The following is a 22,692-nucleotide window of genomic DNA, read 5'->3' as shown; positions in this document are numbered from 1 at the left end:
TTGGATTAGTTTCAGCATGTCGATATTTGCTAGGAAAATGCCATTTCTGCCAAGTTCTCAAACTTATTAGCATTAGGGTTTGAGAAGTATTCCCTTATAATGTTCTGAATCTTGATTGTTTCTGTGGTGATGTTTCCATTCTCATCTCTGAGTTTATTTCTTTGGGTGTGTTCTCTTCTTTTTCGGATCAGATTTGCTAAGGATCTGTCAATTTTGTTAATTTTTTCGAAGAACCAACTCTTTGTTTTGTTTCTATAGTTTTTTTATTCTAATTCATTTAATTCTGATTTAATTTTAATTATTTCTTTCCATCTACTGCATTGGGGTTTAGCTTGCAGCTCTTTTTCAAGGAGGTTCAGATGTCTCATTAAATTGTTGGTTTCAGATCTCTCCAATTTGTTGAGGTAGGAACTCAGAGCTATAATCTTGCCTCTGAGTGCTGCCTTTGCTGTGTTCCAGAGGAGCTGGTAATTTGTGTGTTCATTTTTGTTGAATATCATGAACATTTGAATTTCCTTTCTATTCTCTTCCATGTCACACCGGTAATTCAACAGTGTGTTGTTCAGCCTCCATGTATTACAGGACTTTCTTTGGTGGCTTTTGGTTTGAGTTCTAATTTCATTCCCTTGTGGTCTGAGAGAATGCAAGGTATAACTTCAACGTTTCTGAATTTGGGCAAGTTTGCTTTGTGACCTAAAATGTGGTCCATTTTGGAAAATGTTCCATGTGCTGCTTAGAAAAACGTATATACTGATGCTGCTGGGTGAAATATTTGGTAGATGTCTGTTAAATATGGTTATTCTAGGAGGTGGCAACAATGCTTGATAAGAAATGTGCTCATTAACTTGCCCATGTAGTAACCCCTCTTTATGATATTTTCACAATAAAAAAGATAAATTAAATGAATAAAAATAAGGGAAAATGGAAAAAATATGGTTGATCTATGCAGTTGTTTAGATCTGTGGTTTCTCTGTTGAGTTTTTGCCAAGTTGATCTATCTAGTGGTGAAAGTGGTGTGTTAAAGTCCCCAACAATCAATATCTTTGGATCTATGTAAGATTTGAGGGAATGTGGTGTTTCTTGGTTGAATTTGGGTGCTCCCATGTTGGTGAATAGATATTTAGAATTGTAATATCTTCTTGAAGGCGAGAACTCTTAATTAGAATGTATCGACCTTCTTTATCTCTTCTCACTAATTTTAATTTGAAGTCTATTTTATCTGATATTAGGATTGCAACTCCCGCTTGTTTATGGGAGCCGTTTGCTGGGTAGATTTTGTTCCAGCCTTTCACTTTAAAAATATGTTTGTTTTATGGCCAAGGTGTGACTCTTGAAGGCAGCAAATAGTAGGATCTTGCTTTTTAATCCAACTAGATAGTCTGTGTCACACAATTGGAGAGTTTAGTCCATTATTGTTGAAAGTTAGCCACCATTTGTTATAAAGGCTCTTTCTTCCATCCAGTTTTTTTGGCCCCCTTATCCAATATTAGTTTGCTTCAGGTCTGTGGGTTCATTTCTAGGTCTACTATTCTATTCCATTGTGCCTCAGGCCCACTTTTGTGCCCATATCAAGCTTGAAGTTTGATACTGATATTCCTGCAGCACTGTTCTTCCTGCTGAGGATTGTTGTTGCTACTCAGGATCTTCTATTATTACACATGAATTTTGGGATTGTTTTCTCTGTATCATTGAATAATATTATTGGGATTGATGGGAATTGCATTGAATTGTAAATAGCTTTGGGCAATATTTGCATTTTCGTGATGTTAATCCTTCCAATCCAGGAGCATGGGAGGTTTATCCATTTCTTTAAATCTGCTTTAAATTCCTTTATCAGATTTTTAAATTTTCAACATAGAGATCCTCAACACCTTTCATTAATTCCTAGATATTTTAATTTTTTGAGGCTAATACAAATGGAAGTGCTTTCCTGATTTCAGTCTCACTATTTTTGAAGAAACTCTTATGAAAGTTTTTTAGCCATTTTATTTGGGATGTTTATCTGCTCATTTTAAGCTGCAGAAGTTTGTTTTTAAGTGTAATGGGCATATTTAAATTAATCTTTATATTTCCACATCAGGGTACAAAGTAGATGCCAAGAATCATTCATTGCATAAAATAATTAGCCTTCATCATCAACCAGCCAACATTTTGCAAATCTGTACAGAATTTGTATCCAGCAATCTATGATAACCTTTTCTCTATGTATCACAATCTAATTACTTAATTTCAATAAGTACAGACAAAAAATTTATAGCAAAACTACATAGCATTTAAACAATTTTAAACATAACCAAATGTCTTTTATTTGTAATATAAAAGACACTACTGTTAGTATCAGAATATTTCCATATGTCTAACCAATCTAGACAATGTTCCATTTCATTTATTTAGCTGATAGAGGCTTAAACTTAAGGCATGAACACTCTCCTTGAACTTTTTGATCAAGATCAGCACTTTACCAATTGAAGTACAGCTCTATTTTCATCATTTTTCTGGCTCACTGATAAGTATCTTACAGAGTTTTGTTCCTGGCTGGCTTTGAACCACAATCCTCAAATCTCAGCTTTCTCAGTAGCTGAGATTACAGGTGTGAGCCAGTGGTACCCCAAATTAGACAAGGATTTTCAAAGGAGCATCTGCATCAAAAAGTAACAATTTATGGATCAACACTAACTTCACCATTTCTTCTTTTGTCTTAATAGCTGTCCAATTTCTCCACCTTCGATTCATCTTCCCCTTTATATTGAATATATTCAATCTCTTTTTTCTGGGTTTGAAATTTATTTCCCCTTTAGTACCAAGAAATATCAAGCTTTCAAAACTTGTTCATAGGTCACTGAAGTTGTAAACTTTATCAAGCTACATACAGAGGAAGGATTTGACATTATCATCTAAATGAAACTGATCCCCCTTTGGGATTCCATGTTCATTTGTCTCAAGTTCACAACCAAAGGCAGCCATACGCACATAAGTCTGAACTTAGAGAGGGCAATTTCTGCACTTTCAATTCAAGTGTTATCAAGATGAAGTCCCCAAACCCATGTTCACTGAAGTTCATTGACTCACAGATTTGGTGAAGTCAAAATTTCCAACAAGTTCTTGTTCATGATTTAGAACAAGTACATTGTTCTTATGAATTGATCTATGAGTTCAATGAATGCAGGCCCTTTCATAAGTTTCAAAACTTATGAAGTTAAAGGTCTACTGGATATGCACTTAGATATGAGACCATCAAATAAGCCATAGAGTCAGACTTACACTAATGACAGTAACCAAGTCTCTTTAATTTCTCCCTAAATTAAGTGATAGCTAGCTGCTTTCTGAATCACCTTGACTTCTGTACCAATACTCACAGAATAGCCCTTTGTAAAAAGTGACCTGTTGAGCACTGGTGGCTAACACGTATAAATCTAACTACTCAGGAGGCTGAGATCTGAGGGTTGTGATTTAAAGACAGTCTGAGCAGACAAAACCTTGAGACTCTTATGTCCAATTAAGTTTTAAAAAATCCAGAAGTGGAGGTGTGGCTCAAGTGGTCAAGAGCCAGCCTTGAGTGTGTTGAAAATGAACTATGCACCTTGCAGGCAGGGAAAAACTGGGGTAGAGCAAGGGAAGAGGTGAAATTGTCCAAAAAGAAATGTACTCATTACCCAACTTATAGAATGGTAACTCCTTTGTACATCACCTTTTAATAACAATTTTTAAAAACCCAGGAGTGGAGGTGTGGCTCAAGTGGTCAAGTGTCAGCCTAGAGTGAAAAGGCCAAGGGAGAGTGTCCAGGCCTTGAGTTCACACCCCAGTACCAACACACATACACACAAAAAGAATGGCCTGCCAATGAACTTCTGAGCATACCACAAAATACTTGCTGCTAAGTGCCTTCATGGGTTCAGCACCAAGAATATCTCATTCCAGGCTCACAATAAAAAGATCACCAGAGTTCATATATTTAGATAATCATATTTCAGGATGAAGCTGAAGCAGCTTAGGGAGCCATTTCTGTGCCAAGCTCTTCAGTTTCTCATATTCTTGCCTGTAAGGATACATTTTCTGAAAGACACTATTGCATAAATGAGTTATTTCTTGTTTTATTTTCTCCATTTCAGATCCATGATGGTCATCAGACTCTTCCAAATTATTCTTTTTCAACCAATTTCCATCTCAGTTGAGACTTTAAGCCTTTCAGCATCTTCTTAATGGGCAACAAGAGATTCACACTAGGGCTCTTATTTAAGCATCCATTAATCTGATTTTGGGACTTGGATTGCAGTATGGCAATAAGCATTCTCTCTGAGAAGATCTTCTGCAGTATTTGACCCTATGCTTTCAAAATAATCCCATCTGCATCATGTTGCCCAGCCAGATATTAATCAGTCTTTTCTGGGATTTTTAACAGCATCATGCACTGTGTCTTGAGGAGTCAGTGGTTTTTCCAAAAACAGATAAAAACCGTTAGGATCAGTGACAGTGGTTCATGCCTACAATCTTAGCAGTAGAGCATCACTTGAGAAAAAGCTAAGGGACAGAGCCAAGGCCCCAGGTTCAAGCCCCAGTACCAGCACACACAAAACCTTTACAATGCTCTGGAACCATGGTACAAGTTGCCACCAAAAAGCCTGTTTCCCTCCCAACACTGGCTAACTCCTTTCCTGTACCACACTTTCAGTACAAAAAAAGAGTTCTAATTGTTTGCTCCTTCTTTTGCCTGACCATACAGTGCTTCTAAACTCAAAGACAAATCCCAAAGTGTTTTTGAATACTTAAAACTATAATAAGCAAAAGCTCATTTACTTTTAGGATAAAACTTCCACTGCCATGTATAGCTTCTGTCACACTTCATTACTTTCCACAATCAAACCAGTCCATTCATTCTCATTATAACAAGTTCAGAGCTACTTCTGAGCCACATTGTATTCTGCAAAAATTGTCTCTAATTCACTCAGAAAAGCTGGAGTAGTAATGCACCTTTCATGCAACACTTGTATAGCATCTTGAAATGTCATTTCCAAAACTGATGTTGACACACCCAAATTCCTTCAATATTTCCAACTTAGCTGCCAGATTTTGCATTCTGGCACCTGAACAAATTTTAAGAGTGCTTTTTAATATTTAGTAAAATCCATGGTAGCTGATTTCTCTTTCAGTTCTAATTCCTTGTAACTTTCGCAAAAAAACCTTCTCTATTTTAAGCTTCTCATTCTCTTGAATCAGATTTTGGTCATGCTTAATTTTTTGTTCCAGTACTGGGGCTTGAATTCAGGGCCTAGGTGCTGTGCTTGAGCTTTTTCACTCAAGGCTAACACTCTCCCACTTGAGCCACAGCTCCGCCTCTGGCTTTTTTGGTGGTTAATTAGAGATGAGACTCTCAATAGACTTCTCTACTTGGACTGATTTCAAACTGAAATCTCAGATCTCAGCCTCCTGAGTAGTTAGGAATACAGGAATGAGCTGTTGATACCCAGTAGCAATAATACACTTTCACTTAACAGTTCCAGGTACTGCTGAGATTCAAGCCCAGATTGTCCTGTTTTTTTTTTGAGAGGTCTTTAACCAGCTAAGCCACAAGGACAGCTACTGCTTAATTTTACCAGTCTGACATTAGACCCTAAATTAATGTTACTAACACCTAAACTGCCCTTTTAAAATGTCACATGGTTTCCTTAATTATTCGATCCTTCAAGTTAAAAGTTGAGGGGCTGGGAAGCTTGGCTCAGTGGTAGAGTGCTTGCCTTGCATGCCTGAGGCCCTGGGTTCGATTCCTCAGCACCACATAAGCAAAAAGAAAAAAGCCGGAAGTGGCACTGTGGCTCAAGTGGTAGAGCGCTAGCCTTGAGCTGAAGAGCTGAGGGACAGCGCCCAGGCCCAGAGTTCAGGCCTCACAACCGGACCCAAAAAAAAGTTAAAAGCTGAGCTTTTTAAATGTACTTGTTGAAGATTGACTGGTTTGATTTTTACCGCCACAATGGAATAGTTTTCTTGAAGTTCCAAAAAGAAACTGACCTATGACCAGTTTTGTTTTTTTTTTTTTTCTCATGGACATGAGTGCTGGAAGAAGTTTACATTCTTCTGCAAATTCTGTCTTGCCACTTCCCCTATATCCACACTGTCATTCTCAGCCTGAGCTACTTTAATCCTCATTTTTATTTCCTTTTCAAATCTCAAGCTCCCTATAAACTGTTTTGTCCTATTCCACATTGAAGACGTTTAGTACTTTACCTCTGTACCAACAATTATACTCAGAAATGAAGCCTCCATAAATTTTCTTCAGGTCAACCTACCTCAAAACTGGATTTGGCATGGGGACATATGTCAGTGAAAAACCAACCTTCATAATGTTGTGATTTCTATTGATATCTTTTTTTGTGTATGCCAATACTGGGACTTGAATTCAGGGCCTTATATCCTGGCTTCATTTTTTCCCACTAACAGCTCATGCTCTACAACTTGAGCCACAGGTACACTTCTGTCTTTGGGGATGGTGATACTTAATTGGATATAAGAGTCTCATAGACATTCCTACTGGGCCTGGCTTCAAACCACAATCCTGAGATATCAACTTTCTGAATAGCTAGTATTACAGCCATGAGCCACCAGTACCCAGCTCTGTTGATATTCTTTATCACAACATGTGTCTTCATCTATTTGGCCAATTCTAAAAGACTTGTTTCCTGCCACTGAACTGCAAGCTCAAGTTCCCCTGGTGATGGATCCTCAGCCTGCTTCCAATGTTTGTCTGCTATGGTGTTTGTCAAGTTGCCAAAGTTATTTATACACTCCAGATATTAAAACATCATCATATACATGGTTTGCAAATATAGTTTTCTATTCTATGCAATTTCTTTTCCTTCTCTTGGTGCACTTGTGTATATCAATTAATCCAACCCTTCATTTTCTCTGTTTTTTTTTGTCATGTGAAGAGATGATTGCCAAATATAAATTCATTCAGCATTGCTCCTGTTTTATTCTAAGCATTTCTGGTTTTGGTTCTTAAATTGAAGCCTTTAATTCAATTGAAGTAGACAGGCATAGTGACACACACCTGTAATTGCAGCACTCCCAAGAAAATTGTGACTTCAGAGCCAACCTGGGCAACATGCTAAACGACCTATGTAAAATTTCAGGGTTCATTTTTTGGGTCTGGTGTAAAGTACAGGCTCAACATTCTTTCGCTTACAAATACCCACTTTCCACAGCATTGTTTTAGAAACTTTTTTGAAGAATATTGTTTTGTAATTTTAGCTTTGTTTGCCTTTTCCTTTTTCTTTCTTTACTATTAATGTTTTTACTATTAATTTTTCTTACCATTTTTTGGCAGTACTGGGGAATAAACTCATGACCTCTCAACTACTAAATAGACATTGTACCACTTGAGCCACATCTCCAGCCTAGAAATTTTTCTCTTCTCTATTGAATGATTTTACAATGATTGCTTCAGTCAACTGACCATAAATATGGTGCTTTGTTTCTGATCTATCAATTCCATTCCTTTAATTGGTATGTCTATCCTTATGTCAATACCACTCTATTTTAATTATTGTTTTGATTATTGTAGTGTTTTGTGCATGGTTTCGATGTTTTGTCATTGTTGTTTTGAGTAGTAGTGTTTTTGTTTGTTTGTTTGTTTCTGTTTGTGTTTTATGTACCAAGACTTGAAGTCAGGGCCTTGTGCTTACCCAGCTTGTATACTCATACAGCTTGAACAATGCCTCCAACCCAGCATTTTGCAGAATCATTGGAAATAAACTCTGAAAGACTTTTCTAATTGAGCTAGCTTCATCTCAAGGTTCAGCCTACTGAGTAGCTAGGATTATATGCATGAGCTACCTGAAGTCAGCTTGTATTTGATTTTGTTTTATTTTGTTTGGAGGGATTCTATCTGTGCTAGTCCTGAGGCTTGACCTCAGGGCCTGAGCACTGTCTCTGAGCTTATGTTCAAGCCTAGTACTCTATCTCTTGAACCACACCTTCATGCTGGCTTTTTGGTGTTTAATTCGACCTAAGAGTCTTAAAGATTTCCCTGCTTAGGCTGGCTTCAAACCATGATTCACAGACCTCAGCCTCCTGAGTAGCTAGGATTACACGTGTGAGCCACAAGTGTCTGGTGTTTTTGTTTTTGTAAGTCAGAATTTCCCTATGCAGGCCAGGCTGATCTGGAACTCATCGTGTAATCCAGGCTGTCATGTGATCCCCCTGCCTCAGCTGGAATTACAGGTATGTACCATCAGGCCCAGCTGATTCCTGTTGTTCTATTGTAAATCTTGAAATCAGGGAGTCTTTCATCCTACTTTTCTCCTTTTCAAGATGATTTTCACAATTCTGCCTCCACTGAAGTTCAATATGAATTTTACAGGAAAAGTTTCCATTTTTTTACAAGAAGTACTACTGGAAGTACTACTGGTATATCTATAATGATTGAATCAAATATGTGATCATTTTTATAGTATATTGACATTTTAACAATTAAACTTTTACAAATATAGGCTGTCTTTCTAGTATTTTAATCTCCTTTTAAGAAAAGTTTTATAATTTTCAGTATAAAACTTATGCTTCCTTAGTTAAGTTTATTCTTGAACATTTCATTGTTTTTTTAAATTTTTATTTTAAGTTTTTAAATTATCTTTAAGTCATTCTACAAAAGAGTTGCCATTTAACAAAACAGTTCATGACTACATTGTAATAAAATAGTTTTTGGTTTGTTTTGACATTTGCAATCCTCCAGCCTCCATCTTCAGGGTGCTGGAATTACAAGCAGATACCACCAATCATGGCTGAAATTGTTTTCTTAATTTCTTTTACAGATTGCTCTTTGCTGATATAAATACAGCTGATTTTGTGTGTTGGTTTTGTTTCCTGTAATATTGATGAATTTTTTAACTGCAGCATTCTTGGATGTGTGGGTGGGTGGGTATGCTCACATGTTCATGCACTTGCACACATGTGTGTGCCTGTGCACATGCACACGCATGCTCTATGATTTTCCAGATGTAAGAAAATGTCCTCTGTAACTATAAATAGTTTTACTTCCTTACCATGCTGGGTACATTGTGTTTCTTTTCTCTATCTGGGGCATAACCGCCCTGGATACAATTTCCAGTACTATTTTGGGTACAATTGGCAAGAGCAGTCATCCTTGTCTTGTTCTTGATCTTACGGAACAAGTTTTAAGTCCTCCACTGGTGAGTAGGAGATTAGCTCTTGATTTTTCATATGTAGCATGTATTATGCTGAGGAAGATATTTTCTGTTCAAAGTATATAAATAATTACATTATAAAAAGTTTAGATAGTTTCAAATGTCTTTCCTGCATCAGTGGAAATGACTGTGTTTGTGAGCTTTTTATATTTCATAAATGTGATGTGTTGCATTATTTTTGATATTGCAATAAATCCTACTTGGCCATGTTACATTATCCTTTCAATATTCTTTTGTATTTCTTCTGTCAAAGCTTCTACTGAGGATATTTAGACCTATATGTATAATGGATACTTGTTTTTAATTCTCTCTTTCAAATGTTATTCTGTTTATATATGAAGGTGATCCTCATCCTATAGAATAATTTAGAAAGAGACACAATTTCTCGAATTTGGTGAAAGGAATTCAACAATTGGTGTTAATCTTTTCAAAAATGTAAAACCATATATTCTTGGAACTTTATGAGGCCATTATTACTGAAACTCTCTTTACTTGTCATAGGTCTATTTCTTCTTGAGACAGAATTGGTAGTTTATTTCTGGAGCTTTGTCCATTTTGGCTGTGCCATTCAATTTGTCAACTTACAGTTGCTCTTAATACTGTCTTAAAATCCTTGTCATGGGGCATTCTGAGATAGAATGAGCCCAAAATGTTATTCATTCAATGATTTTAAATAAGGAGATGTTTACCTATTTATGCTTTATATCTCATGCAAAGCTCTACTCCACAGTACTAGCTAGAGTGGGTAGGGGTCAAATTACTTGCCATAGATTGTTTGTTTAGTCAGCCAGTCTTGGGGCTTGAACTTAGGGCCTGGGTGCTGTGTCTGAGCTTTTGTACTCAAAGCAAGCACTCTACCACTTTGAGCCGCAGCTCTGCTTCCATTTTTCTGGAGATAAGAGTCTAATGGGCTTTTTCCTGCCAGGGCTGGCTTAGTATTGGTATCCTCAGATCTCAGCTTCCTGAGTAGTTAGGACTTCAGGTGTAAGACCCAGCACCTGGCATCATAGATAATTTAAATGATAAGGTCAATGATTTTCAAGACTGCTACTTCTGTCCTTTGGAGTTCTCTGACTTTGAGACTCCCTATTTTGCTGCTGAGCAACATCTCCTAAAAATGGAATCCCCCTTCAAATCCCCCTTCCAACCAGGGATTTCATTTCCCTGTTCACCTTCTGAGTGGTGACTACTTATTAAAGGCAAAGTTTTTATTCTCATGCTGAGAGGGAGTTCTACATTGAAAGTTGCTAAATGCCACCCATATGACCACTTCATAGTCTCATCTTTTCCTTTGATAACCTGGGAAGTGACTCAAACTCTCTACAAATCATAAAAATTGAATTTGAGAGTAACCAAGAAATAGATAAAAGATACCATCCAGTCATGATGGAAATCAATCAGCAAAACAATCTTGATATCCTTATGTATTTGGTACTCCAAATTTGCAACACTTCCACATCCCTATGGTGTACCATTTTTCTGTGCAATATTACACCCTGTATTTTTGGAGCTCCATTCTTATTAGTCTTTGTCAAGCCTGACACAAGTAACTCACACCTGTAATCCTTACCTACTTAAGAGGCTGAGAGCTGAGAATTGTGTTTTGAATCCAGCTCAGGCAAACATATCCAAAAGACATGTATCTCCAATTAATGAGTAAAAAGCTAGTGGTGGAGGTGTGGCTTGAGTGACAGAGTAGCAGCCAGTGATTGAAAAAGCCAAGGGACAGCGTGAAGCCCTGAGTTCAAGTTAGTAATGGCTTGTGTGCATGTGCCTGCACACATTTACACATGCACACACACACACCATTTACACGTGCACACACACACACACACACACACACACACACACAGAATCTCATCATAGAAACTGACTTTGAAGATCAGAAGGGCCAAGACAGCCAGCAAAAGTGCTTAGCCTGCTCATCTGGGTTCTCCAGTGATACATTCTGCAGAAGTGTTAGACATAACATAGGTCAATCTTCTAAGCATAGTTAGGGGAGATAATTTTGTAAATAGATAGCATTCCTTTGTTTTATTTACTGGGATCTGCAGTTTCAGGGCATGGTAATCTAACACCTCATTTGGGTTGAGACAGAAGGAAGTTTAGATTGATTTATCTACCAGAACCCCAAATAAGTTGTCCTACTGAAACATGCTCCAAATCATGAGATATGTGCTGGGCTTTGCTCATGGCTGTTTCTTACCAAATTGGGAACTTAATTTCTGGGGTCGGGGAATTAGAAATAGAAGGAAGGACTCTGGGGTAGAGGTTTGGTGCCCTCTACAGTATAACACAGGCAGCACAGTACCCCTGTGGTAGTGATTAGGGTAGCTTTCTCTGCTTTCTTGGTGAGCGCCAACAATATAATGAAGACAGGGCGAAAAAAAGAAGGGAGAGTCAAAAAAGACAAGCTGGAGCTGGGAAGGTGGCTCAGTGGTAGAGTGCTTGCCTTGCATGCATGAGGCCCTGGGTTCGATTCCTCAGCAACACATAAGCAGAAAAAAATGCCAGATGTGGCGCTGTGGCTCAAGTGGTAGAGCATTAGGTTTGAGCTGAAGAGCTGAGGGACAGTGCCCAGGCCGAGTTCAGACCCCACGACTGGCCTAAACAAAATTTAAAAAAAAGGGACAAGCTGATTCTAGTTTGCACAGAGAAATATACCTCCCTACGCTTTTCTTAAGGATCCAACTCAAGAACCAAATGAAAAAGGGGCTGGTTGGCTATAAAGAAAGTGGGGATAAACCTCCACCTAATAGGGGAAGAAATTAAACAATTAGATTCCTTAGTACAAGATGAAAGATGTGGAAGGTGAGAATTGCCACCAGGAAAAGCATTAGCATCTCATAAACTTATACCTTGTTGTGGATTTTATGTTTTAGAAGGCTACTTAAATTACACTAGGCTTTCTCACAGCCAAGGAAGACTAGCAATGGAAAAGACAAGCCAATACTTCCTTCATCTTGGACTTGTTCAATAGATACACACAACATGATGGTTTCTCAAGTTAAGTTGAGGCTGAATTGACTCCTGAATCTACCCTGTTGTTTCTCACATGGACTCCTGACTCATATAAATCTGTAGTAGCAATGATAGCTACCTAATGCTAAAATTATTTAGGTAGTCAGAGATAACACTAGATTTAATCGAAATGTGAAAGATAAACTCAGAGCCACATGCTGCTTTTTCACTCTAAAATCACTATCCTGCCTATCCTAAATCAGAATTTCTGTCAGGAATGGAAAGGCACTCCTTCTGGAAAACAACACCCATATCCAGGCCCTACTCAAGTGTGAACCATGAAACGAGCCTAAAGGAAAAGATAGCCCCCAAATTGATGGTCTCTGATAGATGAGTGGAATAATTCCAAAACTTACTAGAGTAAGATTACAACCTGCTGTAGACACTCAAAAACAGCTTAGCTTGCAAAGCCTACTGCTGATCTACTTCACATAGGAATCTGCTAGTCACAGAAGCTGATTCCTTCAAGAACACATTGCCTTCCACACTAAGGTGCTCCAAAAACAACTAAACCACATTTGCTAACTCTGTTGGGCATGAGTGACCTCAAATCTCCCTAAGCTTAGTAAACACTTGTCTATTTTTTGGCAAAGAATTAATGCCAGAATGCATTCATAAATGTTAAATCAAAAATTAAGGTCTGTATTTTGGGCAAACAAATATATCTCCATATGCATGTGGGCTTTAAAAATAAATTTGTTATGAAAATAAAATTACAAAATAATCATGTTATGTTTTGTACATAAAATGCTACTATAGGATTGTTACAATGGAAGTACATAGGTTTTAATAAGGTATTCAATGACTTGATTTTTCCTTTTTTGTTGTAGAATGCTGTGTTCTACAGTTTTATCTATGGTCATGTTTACATCCATTATTCATTTTTATAAATGATAACCAGTTTTACAAGTCTCTAGTAACCCTAAGCTTTGCTGTTCTCTTCCATGTTATATCAAGCTAAACACTTTATCTTTTAATTGTATGATTCAGAAGGTGACTGTCTTGAGAAGATTAACTAAAAGGTTAATTACCCTTAACTAGTACAATGGACATAGTTCCACTTAAAGATGCTTCTGTCCTGGTTGTTCTCTGGAGGCAATTGATGAATATTCTCTTGATCAAACTTTAGACAGGCTTCTCTGAACTATTTTTTGACTAGCCCATTCTCAATTCTTTTTTTTTTTTTTTTTTGGCGGTTGTGGGGCTTGAACTCTGGGCCTGGGCGCTGTCCCTCAGCTCTTCAGCTCAAGGCAAGTGCTCTACCACTTGAGCTACAGCACCACTTCCGGTTTTCTAGTGGTTTATTGGAGATAGGAGTCTCATGGTCTCTCCTGCCCCGGCTGGCTTTGAACTGTGATCCTCAGATCTCAGCCTCCTGAGTAGCTAGGATTACAGGCGTGAACCACCGGCGCCCGGCTCTATTCTCAATTCTTGTCCTCCTAAGATCTGTTTTAGCCAGAATACCATGGCTCAATGGGATTTTACTTTTGAAAGGTGAAGGTATTTTTAAATTGTGAAAATACTATACAGAGGGGTTACAATTACATGGATAAGGTAATGAGTACATTTCTTATCAAGCCTTGTTGCCTCCTCCTTTGTTCCCCCTTCCCATCCCGAAAAGCAATCAATGTATGATTGACACGATTACCTCCATACAACAGAGAAACATTTGACAAAATGCCAGACAATGTCATTATAAAAATACTCAATGAGGCCAGCATAGGAGACATGGGAAGATATTACCTCAGCAGACTAAAAACTATATGTGAAACAACCAAAGTAACACAGTATTCCATGGTGAAAAACCAGAGGCTTTACCTCTAATAACATATCAGATTTTATGACTTTTATTTACAAAATATTAGAACCTCTAGGCAGAGAAATTACATAAGAAAAATAAAAATATACAAAATTAAAAAGAATTATATCAGTTCTTAGACAACACAATCTAAATGTACAAAGCCATAAACTATAAAGATGAGAGAGAAGAGCTCATAACTAATAAGTGAATTTAGGAAAAGTTTCAGGATACAAAAACATCATTAAATTACTAGATATATATTTACAAAATAACAATGAACAATCCAAAAAGGAAATTTAGTTATAATTTCATTAACAAATAGCACCAAAAAGAATAAAATGATAGCAAGGTGGCAGAGACTCACTCCTGTAATCCTTGCTCATCAGGAAGCTGAGATCTGAGGATCCCAGTTCAAAGCAAACTTGGGCTGACAGATCTGAGAGACTCTTGTCTCCAACTAACTTCCAGAAAGTTGGAAGTGGAACTGTGACTCAAGTGGTAGAAAGCCAGCCTTGAGTGAAAAAATTAAGATAGATCACATTAGCTTTGGCCCTGAATTCAAGCCCCAGAACTAGCATAAAAAACAATTACAAGGGGAAAGGGAAAAACAAAATGCTTAAACAGGGATACATATTGACCCATTGAAACAATGAGATGTACAAGATACTATGTTGAAAAACGAACTTTACAAATTAAATGGGGAGGAGGGGAGGGAAGGGCTGGAAGGGGAAAAACAAAGGAGGAGGTAACAATGCTTAATAGGACATATACTCATTATCTTGCTCATGTAACTATAACCCCTCTGTACAATTTTATTACAATAAAAAACGGATTAAAAAGATAATAAAATAAATAAAAAGAAACAGAAAGGAAAAAAATAACTAAAGACAAATTAAGGGAAAGCCATCTTCTGTTTATTGAGAGATTTACTTTTTGCTGTGTTGACACTTACCCCAAGTGATAATACAGGTTCAATACAATTCCTACTTAAATTTCCAATAACATTTTGCATGAATTAAAAAAAAATCCTAAAATTCAAATGGAATCTTAAGAGATAAAAAGAACCAAAGTAACCTTGAAAAGAAATTGTAGGTTGCAACTGAATTCAAAATGTACTGTAAAGCTACAGTAATACAACCTGTGTTATTAGCAAGGCACTGAAGGCTCATGTTTGTAATCCTAGCTTCTCAGGAGGTGGCGATCTGAGGATCAGGGTTCAAAACCAGCTCAGTCATTATGTCCAAAAACAAACTTTACAACTTTGGTGGGGGGGAGGATTGGGTAGGGGGAAGGGATGAGAAGGGATGGGAAGGGGAAAAAAAAGGAGGAGGCTACAATGCTTGATAAGAAATGTACTCATTATCTTGCCCATGTAATTGTAACCCCTCTGTACAGTATTTTCACAATTAAAAAGAAAAGAACAAAAAAGAAAACAAACTTTACAACTTTGCAGGGTGGGGGGAGGGGCATCAGGGAGGTGGGGAGAAAAAGGATGGTAGGGGAAAAACAAAGGAGGGGGTAACAATGCTTGATAGGAAATGTACTCATTACCTTGCTCATGTAACTGTAACTCCTCTGTACGGTATCTTTACAATAAAATATATATATTAAAAATGTGTTCTAAAAAGGAAAAAAAACAGCTCAGGCAGGAAAGTCCTTAAAACTTTTATCTCTAATTAACTACCAGAAAACTGGAAGTGGAGCTGTGGCTAAAGTGGTAAAGTATTACCCTTCAACAAAAGAGCTCAAGGACAGTTGCCTAAGCCCTGAGTTCAAGCTCCATGACCCACAAAAAAGAGGAGGGGGGAACTATGTTATTGCATAAAGAAAAACAAAAAATACCAATGGGATATTTTTAAATAGTCCATATATTAACCTTTTTATATATGACCAAATGATTTTCACAAGAATGCCATTCAATGGGGAAAAACAGTCTTTTCAACAAATAGCTTCAGGACAAATGAATATCCACATGCACTAGAATAAAGTGGGATAAAATGTGTCAAAGACCTATATCTAAGAAGTAAAGCTTTAAAAAAAAAAGTCTTACAACACAGGAAAGAAACTACACAACTGAATTTGGCAGTCATTTTTTTAATATGACACCAAAAGCAAAGACACCAGAGGAAATAATAGTTAAATTGGAATACATCAAAATTTAAAAGTTTATTTTAGAACAAAAATAATAAGGTTAAAAAGCAATACACTAAACTGAAGGAAAGACTTTCAAAACATACTGTAGAAGCTAAGTATGATGGCTCAAAACTGTAATCCCTAGAGTCAGGAGACAAGCTGGATGATCATGAGTTTAAAGCCAGCTTGGGTTACATAGCAAGTTCAAGGCCACACTGGACTATATAGTGAGGCTCTGTCTCCACATAAATTACATTTTAGGGCACAACCAATTAGATATAATCTAACCTATGCCCAGAGAAAATATAACAAAAATCTTACAGCCTGGTTTAAAAATGTTGAAGGAGCTAAGTAGACATTTCTCCAAAGAAAATGCACAGATATGTAAATAGAAACCAAAACATGTTAGACATCATTATTTGTTAGGATTATGCAATTAAAAACCACCTCACAACCTACAGTAACATTAGCATGCCTACATTAAAAAATAGAAAATCATATGTTGACAAAGATTTGGAGAAATTGAAACCCTTGCAGAGTGTTAGTAGGAATGTAAAATTATGTTGGCACAGTGGAAAATAGTATGGCAGTTGCTCAAAAAATTAAAATTGGAATTACAGTACCACCCAGTAATTCTACTGCTGGGTTTATTCCCAGAAAAATTAAAAAGCAAGGATTTGAACAGATACTTGTACACAAATGTTAATTGCAGCATTGTTTGTAATGAGCAAAAAGTTTAAAAAACACAAATATCCATCAACAAATAGATGGACAAAAATGTGGTACAAACAATATATTTAATCAAATATCATTCAGTCCTTAAAATAAAGGAAATTCAGACATATGGTATAACACATGGATGAAATTTAAAGACAGTTTAGGACAATGAACAAAAAAAAACAATTATTATACGACATATTTTAAATGAGGTTATTAGAGAGAACAGATTAATAGGGACCAAAATAGAATGGTGGTGTCAGGAGCTAAGGAGAAAGGTGAGTGGGGTACTATGGTATAATAGGTACAGAGTTTGCATTTTATAACATTAAAATACATTGGCAAAAAGATGCACAGCTTTAGGAATGTATTTATACTTTTTAAATTTTGTCTACCATAAGCCTGTCTTCTCGGAAATTTTTTTTCTTTTTTACTAGTGTATACCAATTATGCAAAGGTATTTTATTGAGATATTTCCATACAAGCATACACTGCACTTTGATCAATTTTCCATCTCCCTCTATTACTTGTTCTACTAAAATGAGTTATTTTCTTTTCTTTATTCTTAGATTAGTATGAAGGAAGTTTTATTTTAACATGTCCATGTTCATGCAGTGTATCTAGGTCAGAGTCACTCCTCTGTCTTCAGCTTCTTCCTCCCTCCCCATTCCCAACCCATATTTCTTTGTTCCATTTTAAGCATTTATATTGCTCATATTATATATATGATATATAGCATATATCATATATAATTTGTAACAATATAATATATATACAATTTTGACCATATTCTCCTATGACTTCTCCACTCATGTGCCCCTTTCCCATTAGTACCTACACTCCAGACAGGGTATGATTCAACTTCCTAGTATTAATTATTCTTAAAATGCGTTCATGTTAATGGTTTAAAGGGACTTCACTGTGGTATCTCACACATGAATGCATTGCTCTTTAATCAGGGTGATCATATATAAATATAGATATATATATGATCCTATATGTTTTTAAGTATATATGATCTTATATATGGTCCTATATATGATTCTAGGATCTAGAATCTACAAATGAAAAAACATGCGACCTTAGTCTTGAACCTTTGCTTAACATGATTTCCAGATTCATCATTTTCCATGCAATGATATAATTTCATTTCTCTTTCTAGCTGGATAATATTCCATTGTATTTATATACCATATTTTCTTTTTCTATTCATCTGAGGTCATTTGAGCTGTTTCCATAGCTTGGCCACTATAAATAATAATTCAATGGACATGAGTGTGCAGGTACCTCTGTTGTACCTTGACTTACATTCCTCAGATAAATGCCAAAGAATGGTATCACTGAATTACAGGGTAGTTCTATTTTCAGTCTTTTCAGTAGCTTCCATACTAATTTCTAGAATGATTGCACTAGTTTACATTCCTATAGTGAATGAGGGTTCATTTACCCATTTACTAATTGCATTATTTTTTTGTTTTGTTGTTCAGTTTTTTTGTTTTGTACCTTGTTATCTTCCCAAAAGTATTTAACAAATCTAAGAAATTTGTGGGGGTGGTTATTTGGGAAGGGCAATATTTGGATTGAACTCAGGGCCTTCATTTGCTCTACCATTTGAGCACACCCAAGTCCTTTTTGGATAGTAATTTTTCAAATATGGTTTTAAATCTTTTCCCAGGGCTGACATTAGACCATGATTTTTCAAACTAAGCCTACAATGTAGCTGAGATCAGAGACAAGTATCACTACAGTCGACTTATTTGCTGAAATGGATTCTCACTAAATTTTTGTCCCAACTATTCTCAAAGTACAGTCCTCCGGTATCTGGGATAAGAGAGAGCGACCATGTCCATCCTTGGTGAAATTTTAGGATATTTTTAAGTTTAAGATTATAGCATCTGTAAATAGAGACAACTGATATCTTTAATTTGGCGTACTTGTAAACTGAATTAAACCATTTATTAAAATGTTTACTTAATGACCAACTTGAATGCATTTCAATAATGCAAGGATGGTTCAATATTCCACTTCCTATTTGGGTTTCTCTTTTTCATGTGTGCAAGCGCTATTGGTGTTCTTGTTTGTTGTTTTTGTTTTTGTTTTTTTTGGTCCGGTCGTGGGGCCTGAACTCTGGGCCTGGGCACTGTTCCTCAGCTCTTCAGCTCAAGGCTCTACCACTTGAGCCTCAATGTACCACATCTGGCTTTTTTCTTTTTTGCTTATGTGGTGCTGAGGAATCGAACCCAGGGTCTCATGCATGCAAGGCAAGAGCGCTCTACCACTGAGCCACTTTCCCAGCCCATGTGTTCTTGTTTTTTTTGTGTGTGTGGTGTTGTCCCAGAGCTTTTTTTTCTCAAGGTTAGTGCTCTACCACTTTAGCCACAGCTCCACTTCCAGCTGTTTGATGGCTTTGAACTTTGATCTTCAGATAGCCTCCTGAGTAGCTAGAATTACAGGTGTAAGCCACTGGCACCCATCTGAATTCCTCTTATTTCTTCATTTTACCTTACTGATTAAGAATTTAAGCAAGCTAGTCAATAAGAGTTGAGAAAGTAAATATGCTTGTCTCATTCTTGTCTTCAGAGGAAATAGTTTAATATCTTACCTAATGAGTGCAATGTTGGCTATAGGTTTGCTATACATAGCCTTATTATCTTAAAATAGAAACTGAATTTTGTCAAAGATGTTTCTGCCTCTATTGATTTAATCTTATGGGTTTTGTCCTTGACTCTGTTTATGTACTGTATTACATTTATTGACAATTATTGAACCATTCTTACATCCCTGAAATGTGCTCAACTTGGTTATTATGTATAAATTTTTAATGTTGTTTAATTCAGTTTGCAAGTATTTTATTGAGAATATTTGCATCTATTTTTACAAAGAAAATTTGTCTATACATCTCATTTTCTGTTGTGTCCTTATCTTGTTTTGGTATTGGTGTAAGTCTCAATTTTCCAGTATATTGGATTGTACATTTTTAATATATTCCCTGATTATCCTATGAATTTCACTGATATTTGTTAATCTCCTTTTTCACCATTAATTTTATTAATTGGTCTTCTCTCTTTTTTTGTTAGTTTGGCCAAAGTTTTGTCTATTTTATTTATCTTTTCAAAGAATTGGCTTTGCATTTTATTGATCTTGTACTTCTCCTTTAGTTTTCATTTAATTAATTTCTCCCTTAATCGTCATTATTTCCTTCTCCTTATTAATTCTGTGTTTGGCTTGTTCTTGTTTTCCTAAGAGCACGAAGAACATCATTATGATATTTACATTAGTTTTTGATATTGTTATCTAGGCATTCATACCTATAAACTTTACTCTTGGTACTACATTGCCGTATACCAAAGGTTATGGAAGCTTGTGTTTCTATTTTCATTTGATCCTAAGAATTTTTTTCACATTTTATTTCTCAAATGACCCACAAATCTGTATCGACGTGTTTGCATATTTTCTATAGTTTCTTATGCTGATGATTTCTAGTTTTATTCCATATGATATAACAAAATATAGGAATGTTTCCCCATCCTTGTATTTGTTTTTTGTTGGTTTTTTTTTGGGTCTGGTCATGGGGCCTGAACTCTGGGTCTGGGCGCTGTCCCTCAGCTCTTCAGTTCAAGGCTAGCACTCTACCACTTGAGCCACAGCGCCACTTCTGGCTTTTTTCTTTTTGTTTATATGGTGCTGAGGAATCAAACCCAGGGCCTCATGCATGCAAGGCAAGTGCTCTACCACTGAGCCATCTTCCCAGCCCCTCCACATCCTTGTATTTGTTATGATTTGTTTTATGTCCTGTAATTTATGTGCTAAATATTGGCGCATCCAGTTTCATAGTTTTATATATATTTGTAACAAACCATACAAGAAGCGATTAAGGGGATTTAATGCATTTATTCAATACCCAAATAGTATATCAACTTCTTTTTTTTTAACTTTTTTCTAATTTTTATTTTTTTATTGTGAAAATACTGTACAGAGGTGTTACAATTACATGGGCAAGATAATGAATACATTTCTTATCAAGCATTGTAGTCTCCTCCTTTGTTTCCCCTTCCCATCCCTTCCCATCCTCCCCCTACCCCCCCACCCAATCATCCCCACCCCTCCCCCACCAAAGTTGTAAAGTTCTTTTTCGACATAATGACTTGTACTTCTCATTTTTGCAATGGGTCCACCTGTATCCCTATTTAAACGACTTGTTTTTCCCCTTCCCCTCCACAAATTATACCGACATCAAATACAGTGAAAGCAGGGGTTATACTGTGGGGGAAGGACATACAAAGCAACAAAGAAATAATCTTATAAATGTGTTAGAAACAATCACATGAAAGAAAAAAAAAACATTTGAATACATATCTTAGGATTCATTTCCCTAACATCACCTTATCTGACCTTTTCTGCTTGACTCAGACATATACTAGATATTGCGAATAAGGGAAACCATGGGACCTATGTTTCTTTGGGCATAGCTAGCAAGATCAATAGAAAGCCAACGGAATGGGAGAAGATCTTCACTAGCCATACAACGGACAAGTGTCTCATATCTAAAATATACTTGGAACTCAAAAAATTAAATCCCCCAACAACAAATCCTCAAAGAAACAACTGCCCAATAAATAAGTGGGCTAAAGACTTAAAGAGAAACTTCTCTGAAGAGGAAAGAAGGATGGCCAATAGACACATGAAGAAATGCTCAACCTCCCTAGCTATAAAAGAAATGCAAATCAAAACAACATTAATATACCACTTCACCCCAGTTAGAATGGCTAAAATCAACAACAGATGCTGGAGGGGATGTGGACAGAAGGGAACCTTACTGCATTGTTGGTGGGAGTGTAAACTTGTTCAACCACTTTGGAAAGTAGTATGGAGGTTCCTCAAAAGACTCCACATAGAGAGCTACCCTATGACCCAGCAATCCCACTTTTGGGCATTTACCCAAATGTTTACAAACAAGACCACACTAAAGCTACCAGCACGACTATGTTTATTGCAGCATTATTTACTATAGCTAAGATATGGAATCAACCTACATGCCCCTCCATAGATGAATGGATCAAGAAAATGTGGTATATATACACAATGGAATTCTATGCCTCCATCAGAAAGAATGACATTGCCCCATTTGTTAGGAAATGGAAAGACTTGGAAAAAATTATATATCAACTTCTTTATTTGTCTATATAACACACAATAATGGCTCACATAGTTACCCAAGTAACCAAAGTATAATATATATTTTCCTTTAATAACAAAATAAATGGACAGGGCCAGGTGTCAGTGGCTCATGCCTATAATCTTAGCTACACAAAAGTATGATATATAAAGATTGTGGTATGAAGCCAGCACAAGCAGGACAGTCTGTGAGACTCTTACCTACAGTTCACTATCAAAAAACTTGAAGTAGAATTGTGGCTCAAGTAATAGAGTGCTATCCTTAAGCAAAACTGTTAAGGAACAATGTCCAGACTCTGAGCTCAAGTCCCAGCACTAGTACCAAAAAGTGAATGAACAAATTAATAAGTAAATTAATGAATGAACTTAATCATTTCTTCCTATGTTGTTTGATATTCCAAATCTATATTAGATTGTGTCACTATAATAAAATCCTTCACATAGGCTATTCATGAAGTAAAGTTAAGTTTATTTGCGACAGTTAAATTCTCAAATCAGAAAGCTTCATGGGCTTGGGCCTCTGTTAAGAGCACCACAAGATGGAAGGACCATAGGTCTGAGCATTTGTTTATATTATAGTAAAACAGAAAAAACTGACAGACTGAAATCTCACAATGCTCTTCAAAGACATGTTACCTAAAGACCTGGCAC

General features: G+C 36.5%; 1 pseudogene; it reads right to left on the bottom strand.

Annotated features, from left to right (window-relative positions):
* Window positions 1–2,698: 2,698 nt before the first annotated feature.
* Window positions 2,699–22,692, bottom strand: part of LOC122100580 — a 64,115-nt pseudogene continuing 44,121 nt past the window's right edge.

This window comes from Dipodomys spectabilis, unplaced genomic scaffold (assembly GCF_019054845.1).
Source record: "Dipodomys spectabilis isolate Male_0828 unplaced genomic scaffold, ASM1905484v1 ptg000586l, whole genome shotgun sequence".
In the NCBI taxonomy this organism is placed as follows: Eukaryota; Metazoa; Chordata; class Mammalia; order Rodentia; family Heteromyidae; genus Dipodomys; species Dipodomys spectabilis.
Note: the sequence above shows the minus strand (reverse complement) of the source record. Positions and strands in the feature narration are given on the sequence as shown.